Source organism: Coregonus lavaretus, assembly GCF_964263955.1.
Source record: "Coregonus lavaretus genome assembly, chromosome: 20".
In the NCBI taxonomy this organism is placed as follows: domain Eukaryota; kingdom Metazoa; phylum Chordata; class Actinopteri; order Salmoniformes; family Salmonidae; genus Coregonus; species Coregonus lavaretus.
Window position 1 is genome coordinate 25,727,712 of NC_140007.1, and position 18,658 is coordinate 25,746,369.

General features: G+C 47.5%; 1 pseudogene across 1 annotated transcript in view; it reads right to left on the reverse strand.

Moving 5' to 3' along the window:
- LOC311148095 (cilia- and flagella-associated protein 74-like) overlaps positions 1 to 18,658 on the reverse strand; it is a 166,023-nt pseudogene that overhangs the window by 89,010 nt on the left and 58,355 nt on the right. The window contains exons 19-21 of the transcript in view: positions 17,906 to 17,983; positions 17,318 to 17,439; positions 6,958 to 7,084 (exon numbers count right to left, since the gene is read on the reverse strand). The product of the transcript in view is annotated as a cilia- and flagella-associated protein 74-like (transcript). The remainder of the gene's footprint in view (positions 1 to 6,957; positions 7,085 to 17,317; positions 17,440 to 17,905; positions 17,984 to 18,658) is intronic.

An 18,658-nucleotide genomic window follows, 5' to 3' on the forward strand; every position in this document is an offset into this window, starting at 1 on the left:
GAAAAGGAGGAAAACACCCTTGACAATACAAACACCCAAAACATATTCTTGACAGGACATATTTTTCCTTCCCTGTAACTCGCATACAGTAACATTTACGGATGTTAGTGTCGTAGACCAGTGAATGATGCACTGCATGCTCTGCAGCAGCTCTGTTAAATATAATCTAAATCAATCTGGGTAAATACTGAGGGATCGTCCTTTTACCAGCCTGAGCTGACTAGTTAACCGGAAGAGCGGGGCCACATCTCACACTTTCTAAGGATTAGACATAAACCATTTATGATCCAGAACAGGTCCCTGACTGCTGACCAGGGCCCGTATTCATAAAGCTCCTCAGAGTAATAGTGCTAATCAAGGATCAGGTCCCCCTTGTTCATATAAAGCAAATACTGGTCCCAGTATATAGAGTATGTAAAAAAAGTGGATGACAAAAACAATATCTGCCCTAATACAAAAAGCTAGGCTATTTACCCCCACAGTATAAGAGATTATCTACTACTACAATGGGGGAAAAAAGTATTTAGTCAGCCACCAATTGTGCAAGTTCTCCCACTTAAAAAAATGAGAGGCCTGTAATTTTCATCATAGGTACACGTCAACTATGACAGACAAATTGTGAAAAAAAATCCAGAAAATCACATTGTAGGATTTTTTATGAATTTATTTGCAAATTATGGTGGAAAATAAGTATTTGGTCACCTATGAACAAGCAAGATTTCTGGATCTCACAGACCTGTAACTTCTTCTTTAAGAGGCTCCTCTGTCCTCCACTCGTTACCTGTATTAATGGCACCTGTTTGAACTTGTTATCAGTATAAAAGACACCTGTCCACAACCTCAAACAGTCACACTCCAAACTCCACTATGGCCAAGACCAAAGAGCTGTCAAAGGACACCAGAAACAAAATTGTAGACCTGCACCAGGCTGGGAAGACTGAATCTGCAATAGGTAAGCAGCTTGGTTTGAAGAAATCAACTGTGGGAGCAATTATTAGGAAATGGAAGACATACAAGACCACTGATAATCTCCCTCGATCTGGGGCTCCACGCAAGTACTCACCCAGTGGGGTCAAAATGATCACAAGAACGGTGAGCAAAAATCCCAGAACCACACGGGGGGACCTAGTGAATGACAGTCTGAAGTTTGCTAGAGTGCATTTGGATGATCCAGAAGAGGATTGGGAGAATGTCATATGGTCAGATGAAACCAAAATATAACTTTTTGGTAAAAACTCAACTCGTCATGTTTGGAGGACAAAGAATGCTGAGTTGCATCCAAAGAACACCATACCTACTGTGAAGCATGGGGGTGGAAACATCATGCTTTGGGGCGGTTTTTCTGCAAAGGGACCAGGACGACTGATCTGTGTAAAGGAAAGAATGAATGGGGCCATGTATCGTGAGATTTTGAGTGAAAACCTCCTTCCATCAGCAAGGGCATTGAAGATGAAACGTGGCTGGGTCTTTCAGCATGACAATGATCCCAAACACACCACCCGGGCAACGAAGGAGTGGCTTCGTAAGAAGCATTTCAAGGTCCTGAGTGGCCTAGCCAGTCTCCAGATCTCAACCCCATAGAAAATCTTTGGAGGGAGTTGAAAGTCCGTGTTGCCCAGCGACAGCCCCAAAACATCACTGCTCTAGAGGAGATCTGCATGGAGGAATGGGCCAAAATACCAGCAACAGTGTGTGAAAACCTTGTGAAGACTTACAGAAAACGTTTGACCTGTGTCATTGCCAACAAAGGGTATACAACAAAGTATTGAGAAACTTTTGTTATTGACCAAATACTTATTTTCCACCATAATTTGCAAATAAATTCATTAAAAATCCTACAATGTGATTTTCTGGATTTTATTTCTCTCATGTTGTCTGTCATAGTTGACGTGTACCTATGATGAAAATTACAGGCCTCTCTCATCTTTTTAAGTGGGAGAACTTGCACAATTGGTGGCTGACTAAATACTTTTTTTCCCCACTGTATGTATATTCTGGCCTAGATATGTACTGTACAGAGAGAGAGAGCTGATAGAGAGAGACAGGCAGAGGGTGAGTGATGGAGAGCGAGAGAGAGAGAAACGATAGAAAGAGTGAGAGCAAGAAAGACAGAAAGAGAGCCAGAGAAAGTTCTAGGGCTGTGGATGATTCTGAACCCTATGTAGCCTGAGGGCAATCCGTCCGTCATTCAGGAGTGTATACTACATTTACACCCCAGGAGGTGGCACCTTAATTGGGGAGAACGGGCTCGTGGTAATGGCTGAAGCGGAATCGGTGGAATGTTATCAAATACATCAAACACATTGTTTCCATGTGTTTGATGCCATTCCATTCTTTCCGTTCCAGCTATTATTATGAGCAGTCCTCTCATCAGCAGCCTCCACTGATTTACACTCACAGTCAGAACCTATGAAGGAGAGGCAGAGGTAGAAATAAACGGCCGTCTGAAGAATATATAACAAATGACTCATCTAGCAGTGAGATGAAACGGTCCTGCCTGAGCTTATGGTGAGGATTTGGCCAACCTACGGCATCTTCTCACACGGATCTTACTGCCACGGATCTAGCAGTACCAAAGCTGCCAGTTTGGATGTCACACAGTCACATTCGGTTTAAAGTAACTGCCCAGTGTTTCCAGATTTCTATGAAATATGACCTATAATTACTTACAATATGAGTGAAATAGTTTTACTTTGAGACAAAAGAAACGCACACACACAGACACACATAAACTAGAAATACTACAACGAAAAATCATAACTGATGGTAGCTGATGAGATGCATCGTACAACCCCCACCCACCAGTTGCAGAGCATTGCAGCGCTAGTCATGGTAGCCAAGCTAGTGTATGTCTTAGGGCTGGGCGGTATACCGTATTTTACGATATACCGGTATTGATGCAGGGACTGGTTTGGGTTTTTATGTTACCTTCTATAACGGTTTTTGAATGTTTGGTTTGTTAAATGTGATTCGCCATGTGTAACGTCCATTTTTATAGTTTACTTCGCTACTTGAGTCATCTCTCTCCATTCTCTCTCTCTCCATGCCACTTTCCACACAGACCTAGCCCCGCCCCCTGTCACTCAAGGAGTGCATTTGTTGTTCCTCGACCACGACACACTTGCGTTCATTCTGTATGGTCAATGCAGCACATGCAACAATGTTGACGACAACGATGCTGTTTCCACTTTGCTTCTTAATATAAATCCACTAGCGTTCTATAATTACACTATTAGCTTGTGTTTCTTACATCTGTAAATGGCTAGTTTGTCTTTTCTTAGCAAGTTGGGCCTAAATCTTGTTAGCCGCTAATGCTTATCGCTAGTTAGCTGGCTAGCTAGTGTAACAGTTGTTGAAGTACTTTGTGAATTTCACTAGGTTCATATATTAATATAGCATGTTGATTTGTTATTACGCATGCCTGCATCCTGGGAATAGGAGAGTGTGTATTTAAGTTTTGCCCTGCATGCTCGTGCTCAAATAATTTTGATGCACTATGAGAGAAAGAGGCGACAATGGGCAGAACATATTTGTGCTCTACAAATGTTTTGTCTTTTCTTTTGGATGCAGAGAGAATTCTGATTCATTAAAACAGCCTGATCTCCGAAGTCCACGTCTATAGTCCCAATCAATCACACACAACGCAGAGCTACAGCGGTACAGTACAGCACCGGTTACGCTAGCTAGCTAATAAATGTCTGAGCAAACGTAACTAGCTATAAAGCCTGATAATACCAGTGATGGTGTAGACCTAAATCAGTATGTTGTTTGTGCAACAGTATCTTCTAATTAAAAGAGGAATACGCAAAGCATGAATATGTTAGCTGCATGAAGTAGCTAAGAGAAAACATTGAATGTAGCCAAAGATCAATAGGGTCCCCTAGGAAACACTTATTAACACTTTTGTTCTTACCCTGTCACAATAACTCCTCCTGTCATTTTCAATCGTTGTCATGTCAAACAACACTGTATTCAAAGTGCCTACTATTATATTCAAACTATAGATTTTGAATAATCATTCTATTTCCATGATTCCAACAGTTCACCAAAGTGTTTTGCTCTAAATCGCAAGTCAAATTGTAATTGCAACATTTGGTTAAAAATAAGGCCTAGATTGTTTGCCCATACCGTGGCAGTGTGGAAATGACCTCAAATGAGTGCAGTAAATGCAGAAATGGATGAAAATGCAGAAATTTATTTTGGTTGAAGTTTAATTGAAAAGTATAAAACAATCAGAATGGAGAAAGACCCATTGAAACCACTTAGAATATATGTGTTGTCACACTTTACTACTCATAAAGAAAATTTAGAACTTCTGTTATTCAAAAAGATAAAATACCGTCAAATACAGTCATACCGTATTTTTTAAATGTTAAATACCATTATATGATATTTTGGCCATTGCGCCCAGAACTATGTGCTTGACATGAGGTTTTTGTAAACACTAGAGATCATGTGAAACACTACATGGCCAAAAGTATGTGGACACCTGCTCGTCGAACATCTCATTCCAAAATCATGGGCATTAATATGGAGTTGGTCCCCCTTTGCTGCTGTAACAGCCTCCACTCTTCTGGGAAGGCTTTCAACTAGATGTTGGAACATTGCTGCGGGGACTTGCTTCCATTCAGCCACAAGAGCATTAGTGAGGTTGGGCACTGATGTTGGGCGATTAGGTCTGGCTCGCAGTTGGCATTCCAATTCATCCCAAAGGTGTTCGATGGCTCTGTGCAGGCCAGTCAAGTTCTTCCACACTGATCTCGACAAACTATTTCTGTATGGACCTCGCTTTGTGCACGGGGGCATTGTCATGCTGAAACAGGAAAGGGCCTTCCCCAAACTTTTGCCACAAAGTTGGAAGCACAGAATCATATAGAATGTCATTGTATGCTGTAGTGTTAAGATTTCACTTCACTGGAACTAAGGGGCCTTGCCTGAACCATGTAAAATAGCCCCAGACCATTATTCCTCCTCCACCAAACTTTACAGTTGGCACTATGCATTTGGGCAGGTAGCGTTCTCTTGGCATCCACCAAACCCAGATTTGTCCGTGGACTGCCAGATGGTGAAGTGTAAGAACGCGTTTCCACTGCTCCAGAGTCCAATGGCGGCGAGCTTTACACCACTCCAGCCGACGCTTGGCATTGCGCATGGTGAGCTTAGGCTTGTGTGTGGCTGCTCAGCCATGGAAACCCATTTCATGAAGCTCCTGACAAACAGTTCTTGTGCTGATATTGCTTCCAGAGGCAGTTTGGAACTCGGTAGTGAGTGTTGCAACTGAGGACAGACGATTTTACGTGCTACGCGCTTCAGCACTCGGCTGTCCCGTTCTGTGAGCTTGTGTGGCCTACCACTTCACCTAGACTGCACCTAGACGTTTCCACTTCACAATAACAGCACTTACAGTTGACCGGGGCAGCTCTAGCAGGGCAGAAACTTGATGAACTTACTTGTTGGAAAGGTGGCATCCTATGATGGTGCCACGTTGAAAGTCACTGAGCTCTTCAGTACGGGCCGTTCTACTGCCAATGTTTGTCTATGGAGATTGCATGGCGGTGTGCTCGATTTTATACACCTGTCAGCAATGGGTGTGGCTGAAATAGCCAAATCCACTAATTTGAAGGGGTGTCCACATACCTTTGGTCATGTAGTGTATTTGCCTCACTTATTGTTTCCGGCTGGATTTCCTTTCTGCTGAGGCTCTCCTTAGGAGCTTAAGGATAGCAGTACTCTCCAAGAGAGCTCAGAACAGGCTTGGGTGCGTCGGCCCAGACCGTTATGTAACGAAGCACTGTGCTGTATACATAAGCAGGTCTTCTAGTGCTGGATGGAGGGATGAGGGCAGAGAGAGAGAAACAGAGAGAGGAGGGAGGAGTGGGAGAGAAATAGCAGAGAGAGAGAGAGAGAGAGAGAGAGAGAGAGAGAGAGAGAGAGAAAGGGGCATGCCTCCCACCGCGGCATGGCAGCAGTTATACTCTCTCCCCTTAATCCTGGTTTTAAACCTCTCTCAGATTTACTAAGGCAGATTATTGTTGTTTCCCACTTCCCCTCCAGCCCTCCGGTGTCTGGCCATCCGATGTGCCATTAACTTTTGTAATGTAAAACCCCCCTCATCTTCCACAGCCATCAGCAGACCGAAAATCTTCTTAACTATCAATATGCCAAACTCTGGAAGAGAAAAAACGAAGATAGGCTTGAACAAGAACTCTCGCCCCCTCTCCGCAGCGTGCTGTACGCCTCTCATCCATGCCCTGAAGGTCCTCTTCCCCGTTCCCCTAGTGGTACAACTGCAGCTCAACTCAGCCTCACAGTCCTAAAAATAGCCCACCCATCCTCCCAGAAATTACCATGTCCTTCAAAGTCATTAAAAACCATTATCTGAGACCTTCACAGCATTCCATTTCTGTGTTGGGAGCGATTCGCTGTGAGCTGGTTAATGGTGAAGATGATGGTGGGCATGTTTCATAACTGTAATTGCTGGCAGTGGTGGGATTTTTTGTTGTTGCCATTAGTGTTGAACTGAAGTTAAATTCCATTACCTAAGGACACCGGTCTGCCATTCAAATTCCCAGGAAAACTCCTTTCTCAGGGATATGCCTCCAGTTTCAGAATTAGAAATGAACGGGCAGTAAAACAAAGATGCTCAAGCGGGCTCAATTGAATATGGTCTGAACTATGCACACCATAATTTTAGAGTAAAGCATTATGGACATATGTAAAGGCTTTATAGATGTATAACCAGCTTTCAGCATGTAGTACGACAATCAACTATCCATTAGCATTGTATTCACTAGGCACCAAATGGAAGAAAACTGTTTCCCTAAAACAGGGAGGGACTACCTGAAGTTGTCCAATAAGAAATGCTTGTCTTAGTTTTCCGTTGCAAAATGTTTTGCTACATTTTGCTAGGGTATGTACTAATGAATATGACCCTGGTGTTAGTATCTGTGTGGTTACCTGGCAGGATCTTAAGCTGAGCGTTGAAGCAGGACCTGGCCTGGATGTAGCCAGTCTTAGGCAGGTCCCCATGTGGTTCCTCAGCTCCATACACACCTCGATCATCAGCCGAAGAGCTGTGGTCGCTCTGCAATACAACAGTGCTGTTTGGTTAGGCCCTGTACTAGTTAGTGGTTAGTTAGGGCTTCTAACTCAATTGAGAGCCCATTTAGTAAGTTAGAGTGGTGTTATGTCTATGACAACACATTTCACTGTTGACATTGGTCACCAAGCTACTGCTAAAAACGGCATCCATCAGTTTATGTATTTGTTGTATACATTTTACATGGCTGAGATACTAAATTAACTATAAGAGGGCCAGTGTACAGTGCACTACGGACGTCCCTTTGTTACAGTGTAGGTATTTGATGAGTACGTCAGATAGAGGACTGTGTGAGTGTGTGGGTGACATGAACACAAATTGCCTGGTAGGTACTGCTGTAATGTAACCACGTCCTCGTTTTCTCCCAACCGATCACATAGGTGACCCAATTTCAGGGGGATCCAACAGATGGTTGTGCTGGTGGCGAAGAGTCTCCCGACGTAGCTGTGGTGATATAAATGGATGACTACCCAGGGAATTCTCCATGCAGCTCAACGACACACACATACACGAGCTCCCCTCTCAACGGCTCCACTGAATGACTCAAGCTTGTTGGAAGCGCTGTGCAGTCAGTTTTTTTCCATCACGTCCATTTTCTTCAGGGTTACTGAGGTGAGACTGCTGAATTGTTGACGTGTTGAACCCGCAGCAAAATAGTTTTGACAGCGGCACCGAACGGGCGTGCTCCTTTGTTTTTCCTTTTTCCAACGCCTAAAATGATGTGACCCAATTTGAATAGGGGGTCAAACAGATGGCTCTTCTCCCAGAGGCAAATACACTCAGGGGTGTCGAAGCAGCCATCTTTACCCGAGCCAAACGACAACCTTCAAAATGCTCTCTCAGGAATTCAAAGACGCATAATCAATTACAGCCATTTCAGATTTAAATTGGATAGAGCAGTCTAGTGAACTCATCATTTTGTGGGTGAAAGCAGAGTGTCAGGCGTCAGTGTGTAGCGGTAGGACGGAATCAGGCGCAGGACACAGAGCTAGTAGACAACGTACTTTACTTGTGAAAATAAATGAACATAATCTCCACGCAGGGAGGACAAATCCCGCTCACCAGTCTATGACCCCAAACATAGAACAAACACGCATACAACACAGTTGGAGCCAGAGGGTTAAATAGGGAACAAATTATGAACATAATGGGAACCAGGTGTGTACAATAAAGACAAAACAAGTAGAACACAGAAACATAGATCGGTGGCAGCTAGTACTCCGGTGATGACGAACGCCGAAGCCTGCCCGAGCAAGGAGGAGGGGCAGCCTCGGCTGAATTCGTGACAGTACCCCCCCTTGACGCGCGGCTCCAGCTGTGCGCCGACACCGGCCTCGAGGATGCGGAGCAAGGCGAGTCGAATGACGACGGTGGAAATCCCTCAACAGGGAGGGATCGAGGATATCCCTCCTAGGGACCCAGCACCATTCCTCCGTACCGTACCCCTCCCACTCCCCGAGATACTGCAGGCCCCCCACCCAATTCCTCAAATCCAGGATGGAACGGACCGAGTACGCCGGTGCCCCCTCGATGTCCAGTGGGGGCGGAGGAACCTCCCGTACCTCAGACTCCTGGAGTGGACCAGCTACCATCGGCCTGAGGAGAGACACATGGAACGAGGGGTTAATACGGTAATCAGGAGGAAGCTGTAACCTATAACAAACCTCGTTCAATCTCCTCAGGACTTTAAATGGCCCCACAAACCGCTGACCCAGCTTCCGGCAGGGCAGGCGAAGGGGCAGGTTTCGGGTCAAGAGCCAGACCCGGTCCCCCGGTGCATACACCGGGGCCTAACTGCGGTGGCGGTCGGCGCTCACCTTCTGTCGCCTGATAGCCTGTTGCAGGCATACATGGGCAGCGTTCTAGGTCTCCTTCAAGCGCTGAAACCATTCATCCACCGCAGGTGCCTCGATCTGGCTCTGATGCCATGGTGCCAAGAACGGCTGATAACCTACCCACATCCTGGTTTACTCTCTCCACCTGCCCATTACTCTCGGGGTGAAACCCTGAGGTCAGGCTGACCGAGACCCCCAGACGTTCCATGAACGCCCTCCAGACCCTTGAGGTGAACTGGGAACCCCGATCAGACACTATATCCTCAGGTACCCTGTAGTGCCGGAAGACGTGTGTAAACAGGGCCTCCGCAGTCTGTAGGGCCGTAGGGAGGAATGAGAAACCCGATCCACAACGACCAGGATCGTGGTGTTCCCTTGTGACGGGGGAAGTTCCGTAATGAAATCCACCGATAGGTGTGACCACGGCCGTTGTGGAACAGGTAGGGGTTGTAATTTCCCTCTGGGCAGGTGTCTAGGTGCCTTGCACTGGGCGCACACCGAGCAGGAGGAAACATAAACCCTCACGTCCTTAGCTAAAGTGGGCCACCAGTACTTCCCACTAAGTGCACTGTCCGACCGATGCCAGGATGACCAGAGGAGGGTGACGTGTGAGCCCAATAGATCAATCGATTGCGGACATATAACGGAACATACATACGACCCTCTGGACACTGGGGGGGGGGGGGGGGGGGGGGGGGGGGAGTGGGCTCTGTACGTAATGCCTGCTCGATGTCCATACCACCGGTGCCACCAGACAAGAAGCCGGAAGTATGGGAGTGGGCTCCATGGACCTCTCCTTTGTGTCATACAGCCGGGACAGAGCGTCTGCCTCAGCGTTCTGGGAACCTGGTCTGTAAGAAAGGGTGAACACAAAACGGGTGAAAAACATGGGCCACCTTGCCTGGCGAGGGTTCAGTCTCCTCGCCGCCCGGACGTACTCCAGATTGCGGTGGTCAGTCAAAATGAGGAAAGGGTGTTTAGCCCCCTCAAGCCAATGCCTCCACGCTTTCAGAGCCTCGACAACAGCTAACAGCTCCCGGTCCCCCACATCATAGTTGCGCTCCGCCGGGCTAAGCTTCTTCGAAAAGAAAGCACAGGGGCGGAGCTTTGGTTGCGTACCTGAGCGCTGAGACAGTACAGCTCCTATCCCAGCCTCGGACGCGTCCACCTCTACTATGAATGCCATGGAGGGATCCGGATGAGCCAGCACAGGAGCCGAGGTAAACAGGGCCTTCAGGTGACCAAAAGCCCTGTCCGCCTCAGCTGACCACTGCAGTCGCACCGGTCCCCCCTTCAGCAAGGAGGTAATGGTACTTTACTCGTGAAAATAAATGAACATAATCTCCACGCAGGGAGGACAAATCCCGCTCACCAGTCTATGACCCCAAACATAGAACAAACACACACACAACACAGTTGGAGCCAAAGGGTTAAATAGGGAACAAATCATGAACATAATGGGAACCAGGTGTGTACAATAAAGACAAAACAAGTAGAACACAGAAACATAGATCGATGGCAGCTAGTACTCCGGTGACGACGAACACTGAAGCCTGCCTGAGCAAGGAGGAGGGGCAGCCTCGGCTGAATTCGTGACACAGAGACATATGACGAGATCTCTATATACTATGGCTCTGTATATATGGCTCTGGGTAAAAGGATGACAGGTTATTGTATGTTCTCTAATCATGAAGCATGATTACTCTACTCTAACTACTCTCCGTACTACTATGGCTGACCCTGTAAAACAGCACATTTCACTGCACCTATCCAGTGTATATGACAATAAAGCATATATATATATATATACACACACACAGTACCAGTCAAAGGTTTGGACACACCTACTCATTCAAGGGTTTTTCTTTATTTTGACTATTTTAATAATAAATAAATAATAGTAAAGACATCAAAACTATGAAATAACACATATGGAATCATGTAATAACCGAGAAAGCATTAAACAAATCAAAATATATTTTAGATTTTAGATTCTTCAAAGGAGCCACCCTTTGCCTTAAAGACAGCTTTGCACAATCTTTGCATTCTCTCAACCAGCTTCACCTGGAATGCTTTTCCAACAGTCTTGAAGGAGTTCCCACATATGCTGAGCACTTGTTGGCTGCTTTTCCTTCACTCTGCGGTCCAACTCATCCCAAACCATCTCAATTGGGTTGAGGTCGGGTGATTGTGGAGGCCAGGTCATCTGATGCAGCACTCCACCACTCTCCTTCTTGGTCAAATAGCCCTTACTGTTGGGTCATTGTCCTGTTGAAAAACAAATGATGATAGTCCCACTAAGCGCAAACCAGATGGGATGGCGTATCGCTGCAGAATGCTGTGGTAGCCATGCTGGTTAAGTGTGCCTTGAATTCTAAATAAATCACAGACAGTGTCACCAGCAAAGCACCCCCACACCATCACACCTCCTCCTCCATGCTTTATGGTGGGAACTACACATGCGGAGATCATCCGTTCACCCACACCGCATCTCACAAAGACGCGGCGGTTGGAACCAAAAATCTCCAATTTGGACTCCAGACCAAAGGACAAATTTGTCCATTGCTCGTGTTTCTTGGCCCAAGCAGGTCTCTTCTTCTTATTGGTGTCCTTTAGTGGTGGTTTCTTTGCAGCAGTCCGACCATGTAGGCCTGATTCACACAGTCCCCTCTGAACAGTTGATGTTGAGATGTGTCTGTTACTTGAACTCTGTGAAGCATTTATTTGGCCTGCAATCTGAGGTGCAGTTAACTCTAATGAACGTATCCTCTGCAGCAGAGGTAACTCTGGGTCTTCCATTCCTGTGGTGGTCCTCAAGAGAGCCAGTTTCATCATAGCACTTGATGGTTTTTGCGACTGCACTTGAAGAAACGTTCAAAGTTCTTGAAATGTTCCGTATTGACTGTCCTTGATGTCTTAAAGTAATGATGGACTGTCGTTTCTCTTTGCTTATATGAGCTGTTCTTGCCATAATATGGACTTGGTCTTTTACAAAATAGGGCTATCTTCTGTATATCCCCCTACCTTGTCACAACACAACTGATAGGCTCAAACACATTAAGAAAGAAAGAAATTCCACAAATTAACTTTTAAGAAGGCACACCTGTTAATTGAAATGCATTCTAGGTGACTACCTCATGAAGCTAGTTGAGAGAATGCCAAGAGTGTGCAAAGCTGTCATCAAGGCAAAGGGTGGCTATTTGAAGAATCTCAAATATAAAATATATTTTGACTTGTTTAACACTTTTTTGGTTACTGCATGATTCCATATGTGTTATTTCATAGTTTTGATGTCTTCACTATTATTCTACAATGTAAAAAATAGTAAGAATAAAGAAAACCCCTTGAATGAGTAGGTGTGTCCAAACTTTTGACTGGTAGTGTATATATGTTCTCCTGCAGTGTCACGCCCTGACTCAGGGGACGCTTATATGTTGAGTCAGGGTGTGTATATTCCTTGTTGTGCTTGTTCTATGTATGAGGATCTAGTATGTCTAGTTCTATGTTGGCCGGTGTGGTTCCCAATCAGAGGCAGCTGTCGCTCGTTGTCTCTGATTGGGGGCAATACTTATGCAGCCTATTGGCACTGTCTAGTTGTGGGATCTTGTTCCTTGTAAGGTATGTTGTGTGTTCTACCTTGGACTTCACGTTTCGTTTCCTTTGTTGTTTTGTCGTGTGTTTAATAGTTAAAATAAACATGTACGTATATCACGCTGCGCCTTGGTCTGACCCGTCATTCAACGAACGTGACAGAAGATCCCACCAAACAAGGACCAAGCAGCGTGCCGAGAAGGAGCAAACGCCTGGGACTCAACAGGAGGTTACGTTAGTAGATGTCCACCTTGGTTGGGGGAGAATTACGGAGGAGGAGGCCGTCCGTTATCGGAAGGCGATGAAGGAGGATGCCCAGGTAGGAGAGGAGAAACGGCGGCAACAGTGCCGACGACGGAGGCCCGAGAGGCAACCCCAATAAAACATTTTTGTGGGGCACACGGTGTGGACGACGAGGCAGCAGGAGGCCGTTAAAGGTTGGATCTGCAGGTTAGGAGAGGAGGCCACCATGTTACGGGGGATATTGGTTCAGAGGGAGCAGGGGTTATTCGGTCAGAGGGAGGTGCTACAGGGGCTAAAAGGGAGAAGGAAAGAGTAGAGGCACGGCGAGAGGAGCTGGTTAGGCAGCAAAAGGAGCGGGGGTTAATAAAGGAACCCAGTCCTGCTCCTCGCCAGTCCGGTCCGGCCCGTTCCTGCTCCCCGCACCAAGCCAGTGGTGCGTGTTCCCAGTACGGCCCGGCCTGTTTCTGCCCCTCACACCAAGCCAGTGGTGCGTGTTCCCAGTACGGCCCGGCCTGTTTCTGCCCCTCACACCAAGCCTGTGGTGCGCGTCGCCAGTCCGGCCTCTTCCTGCTCCTCGCACCAAGCCAGTGGTGCGCGTCGCCAGTCCGGCCCGGCCTGTTCCTGCTCCTCGCACCAAGCCAGTGGTGCGCGTCGCCAGCCCGGCCCGGCCTGTTCCTGCTCCTCGCACCAAGCCAGTGGTGCGCGTCGCCAGCCCGGCCCGGCCTGTTCCTGCTCCTCGCACCAAGCCAGTGGTACGCGTCGCCAGCCCACCTCGGCCTGTTCCTGCTCCTCGCACCAAGCCAGTGGTGCGCGTCGCCAGCCCGGCCCGGCCTGTTCCTGCTCCTCGCACCAAGCCGGTGGTGCGCGTCGCCAGCCCGGCCCGGCCTGTTCCTGCTCCTCGCACCAAGCCAGTGGTACGCGTCGCCAGCCCGCCCCGGCCTGTTCCTGCTCCTCGCACCAAGCCAGTGGTGCGCGTCGCCAGCCCGGCACGGCCTGTTCCTGCTCCTCGCACCAAGCCAGTGGTGTGCGTCGCCAGCCCGGCCCAGCCTGGTCCTGCTCCTCGCACCAAGCCTGTGGTGCGCGTCGCCAGCCCGGCCTGGCCCGGCCTGTTCCTGCTCCTCGCACCAAGCCTGTGGTGCGCGTCACCAGCCCGGCCTGTTCCTGCTCCTCGCACCAAGCCAGTGGTGCGCGTCGCCAGTCCGGCCCGGCCTGTTCCTGCTCCTCGCACCAAGCCAGTGGTGCGCGTCGCCAGTCCGGCCCGGCCTGTTCCTGCTCCTCGCACCAAGCCAGTGGTGCGCGTCGCCAGTCTGGCCCGGCCTGTTCCTGCTCCTCGCACCAAGCCAGTGGTGCGCGTCGCCAGCCCGGCCCGGCCTGTTCCTGCCCCTCGCACCAAGCCAGTGGTGCGTGTTCCTAGTTCGGTCCAGCCCGTGCCTGCTTCTCGCACCAGACCAGTGGTGCGTTTGTCCAGTCCGGCACGGCCCGTGCCTGGTCCGGCACCGGTCAGCTGCTCCACTTCGGAGCCAGAGCAGTCCGCTCCACCGGTGCCTGATCCAGTTCCGGTCAGCCGTTCCACTCCGGAGCCAGAGCAGTCCGCTCCACCGGTGCCTGATCCAGCTCCGGTCAGCGGCTCTACTCCGGAGCCAGAGCAGTCCGCTCCACCGGTGCCTGATCCAGCTCCGGTCAGCGGCTCCACTCCGGAGCCAAAGCAGTCCACCCCACCGGTGCCTAGTCCGGCTCCGGTCAGTGGCTCCAGTCCAGACCATGATGTCAGCCCCTCTCCAGGTACTTGTCTCCCACACCAGGGTCCAGACAGGGCCTGGCATATCGTGGGAGGAAGGAGAGGGGAAGCAATGCGCCGAGGTCTAGACCAGACCAGGGGCGCAACAGGGAGGCGGAGAGTGAGAGGTCGTCACGCCCCGAGCCGGATCCGCCTCCGAGGCGGAATGCCCACCCGGCCCCTACCCTGTTATGTTTATGTTGTGCGGTCGGAGTCCGCACCTTTGGGGGGGGATGAGTCAGGGTGTGTATATTCCTTGTTGTGCTTGTTCTATGTATGAGGATCTAGTATGTCTAGTTCTATGTTGGCCGGTGTGGTTCCCAATCAGAGGCAGCTGTCGCTCGTTGTCTCTGATTGGGCACCATACTTAAGCAGCCTATTGGCACTGTCTAGTTGTGGGATCTTGTTCCTTGTAAGGTATGTTGTGTGTTCTACCTTGGACTTCACGTTTCGTTTCCTTTGTTGTTTTGTCGTGTGTTTAATAGTTAAAATAAACATGTACGTATATCACGCTGCGCCTTGGTCTGACCCGTCATTCAACGAACGTGACATGCAATGCCAGTGCATTCCACCGGTTATGGTTTTGACCTGACACCCATCATTCATGACTGGATAAGTTAATGATTATCAAAAGGGTATTACACAAGTATTAGATTCTAATATGCTTGACCAGTTGGGGTTAAGTGATAATGCCCGTGACTGGTGGATGTTTAATGCTTCTACAGTTATAGTAGTTAAAGAGCTAAGGCACATATATTTTAAGGTTGAATGATATTGTCATTATTGATGAGGCTTGTTGCGGCTGATAAACTTCCTTACACTGTCATCTGGTTAAGGTAAAGCTGACTGACTAGAGTGCTCACACCCGTTTGATGATAGAACCCATGACTGGTGAAGGTTTAGTGCTAAAGGTGCCCATGGATAGACTGGGTATCAGTCTTTTTGTGCCATCATGCCACTCCTTGTCACTCCTTGTCATGCAAAACAGATCTTGGACCAGGCTTGCCCATAATAATAATTGCTAACATTCATGACTTGTTAAGGTTTAGGCCTCTACTAACATCCGTCACTAGTCAAGGTGCCCATGGCTATACTGTAGCGGTGCCACTTTCCATCCCCAGCACGTACAGATGGCACAGTTGGTGAAACCCCATGTGGCCCAAGGCCTGATGGGATACCCAACACCCCAGAAATAGTCTGGGTCATTACCACCACCACCACCACAGCCATGTCTCCTTTCTCCTGGCAACATCAAAAGATAAACCCTAAATCAACCAACTCAGGAGAGGGCCACTGGAGAAATGTCTAGGCACTCGTTCCTGTATTCTCTATTTTTAGGAATCTGCTGGCTTTGATTCAAAAGCGAGGCGATGGAGAGAACAACTATTGTTTCTGGAGGAAGAGGAGCGGCGTTAGAAACAAAATACATTAATCAACTCAGCCTCTGGGTGAGAGGAGGACGGTAGTGCGTACAGGAGGTATTGTTATAAATAAGTGGGGGAAGAAAGAGGGAAGGAGGTGGTTTTAGGAAAAGCAGGTTTATTTTTTTCGGTACGTCGTCTGCTTTGTCGTCTTCTTTGACTCCCCAGCAGGTGTCAGTGGAAATGGTTTTAAATGTTTGGCTTTGATTTGGTGTTTGCGATTAAACATGCTGTCCCCTGAAATATGCCAAAAGTGGTCTATTGTGTAACTCTGGTTGGTGTTTCTCTCGCAGTTCCCCGAAATCTGTCAACGACTGTTAGTCTAGGCTATATTTAAATGATTGACTCAAAAGCAAAGTCATATTGTGTGATGCTGGTTGGTGTTGCTCTTGCTGTTCCCCAAAAATATTTCAAGTGCTCTACACAGTATATTATTATTACTTTAAACCATTGGCTCAAAAGCAAAAGTAACATATTGTATGATGCTAGTTGGGGGGTAAAAAGCTGCCATTTTCGGAGTCACTGTCATCACATCGTCACATGCACTTTGTGCGCTCCAGCTTCCAGATGCCAGCTGCCATAAATCCCACCTCGCTCTATGACGTGTGACAAAGACGCGCGGGTGGAGAGACATGCCTGTAAATGTTATTGCTGGCAGCGCTTTCTTAACCCTCTGCATAATGTATCACATTCATAATAAGAAAGGATTTGCTATTGTTCAATCCCATATCTAAAGCAGAGGGGATTGAGATCTCAAACAGCAAGAGCAGAACCAGCTTATCCAGGGTCCTTTGACCCCATCCAATTTAGTAGTCCCAGGGTTTTGTGGGTTTAAGTGAAGCCTAATACATTTCCATGCTATTTGTTGTGTTATTGAATATTATGTACTGTATATTCTGGGTTGTCCCCATCTTCGCCGAGTTACATGTGAGGAAAGCTTGAGTAAGCGCTCCATGTGATTACAAGGGATTTCCGTGAGCTGTTTTTCTGTAAAAAATGAATTTAGCATCTGCTAAATGGGACAGTGTCAGAGTAGTAGTCAGAATATGCAACAGCAGCTACAATCAAATTCTATAAATGTGTCGAATATGAACGGCATGAAAAGTGTTATTACACTGCATTCGTTTTTAAGGATGTGTTGTCTTCTATAGGAGGAGACAGCTATGGAGGGACAGAGAGGAAGGGCAGTGGCAGGATTTGTAACCCAGTTGGCAGCACTACCACTAGACCAGACTCCGGCACAGGCCATGTCTTTGATTTTCTATTACAAAACCATTTGATAAGCAAACTGCAAAGGTCTACTATACATAATGTGAATGAATGACCCTTTCTGACCAATTGACAGACCCACCTGCTTTGGACCACGATGCTGTCTAGATAGAGGCGATTGAACATGCAGATATTCAGGTCAATGCTTGGCTACGCCACCCACAAAGGCACGCAAACAGCCGTCCCTCGGACTCCAACGGATATCTGTGAATGAATGAGGCCCCTGTCAATCAAAACTAGTGCCTGCACATTTCCAAGGTTAAGCCAGAGTGACGTTCTTCTCATTAGCCTTCACACATTATATTGTGTGGTCCTCTGTAGCTCAATTGGTAGAGCATGGCGCTTGTAACGGCAGGGTAGTAGGTTCGATCCCCGGGACCACCCATACGTAAAAATTTATGCACACATGACTGTAAGTCGCTTTGGATAAAAGTGTCTGCTAAATGGCATATTGAGTAAATATTATTTTATTGACTACATCACTCCTATCACAAATTCTCGAAGTAGGAGAGGTAAATTGTTTTGTCATACATAGGTTAAAGCCTGGCTATTGGCTTTGGTTGAATATACTTTTGGTCTTACTGTGAGTTTTCAACTGTAACTAGCAGAGTGTAGGCCTAGTGTTAGTTCACTCACTGATGACGTCATGAGGGAAATCTTACCGATTCACAGGTTCCCCTGGAATGGTGGGTGTGAACAAAATCTCCAGTTTGACACTTTCAAACGGGCCCACCTCCCCATCTCTGACCTAGGCATAAGAGGAACTCTTGAGGGTACACGTCACAACAACAGTCACATCATCAAGTGCAGTATCAGGGGTGTATTCATTAGTGCACACCGTAGCAAAACATTGTGCAATGGAAACAATAGTTTCTTATTGGACAAATTCAGATGGGTCCCTTCCCGTTTCGGCCCGTTTGCTTCCGTTTGGTTCCTAGTGAATGCACCCCCCGATTAAGTATTTGTAGAGCTATTTTTAATGCAGTACCCTACATCTCACGCATGCGCAAATTCACACACACACACACACACACAAGGCAGAGGGAGCAGCAATGCACCATTACCCCCAAGAGAGGAGTAATGAGCCCTAAACAAGCCCACAACTATACAGGGCCGCAGGGCACACATGACATTAGTGCACAAACCCACCATGGAAAGAGAGATGGAAAGAGGACAAAATGAGAGAGATATGACAAAGGCAGACTTCTATCACTACAGAACTAGTGGGGATGTGTGTGTGTGTGTGTGCGAGTGTGTGTTGGCATGAAGACGGCTGCTACGTTGCTTAAATGTTTTATGCAATTGTTCATATCTGATAATTCACCATTTTACGCATTCACACAAAAAGACCAAGGAAGACCTCTATCAAAACAGAACTGTACAGAGAAGTGGGGAAGAAGAAAAGCTGTATCAGGAAGACAAC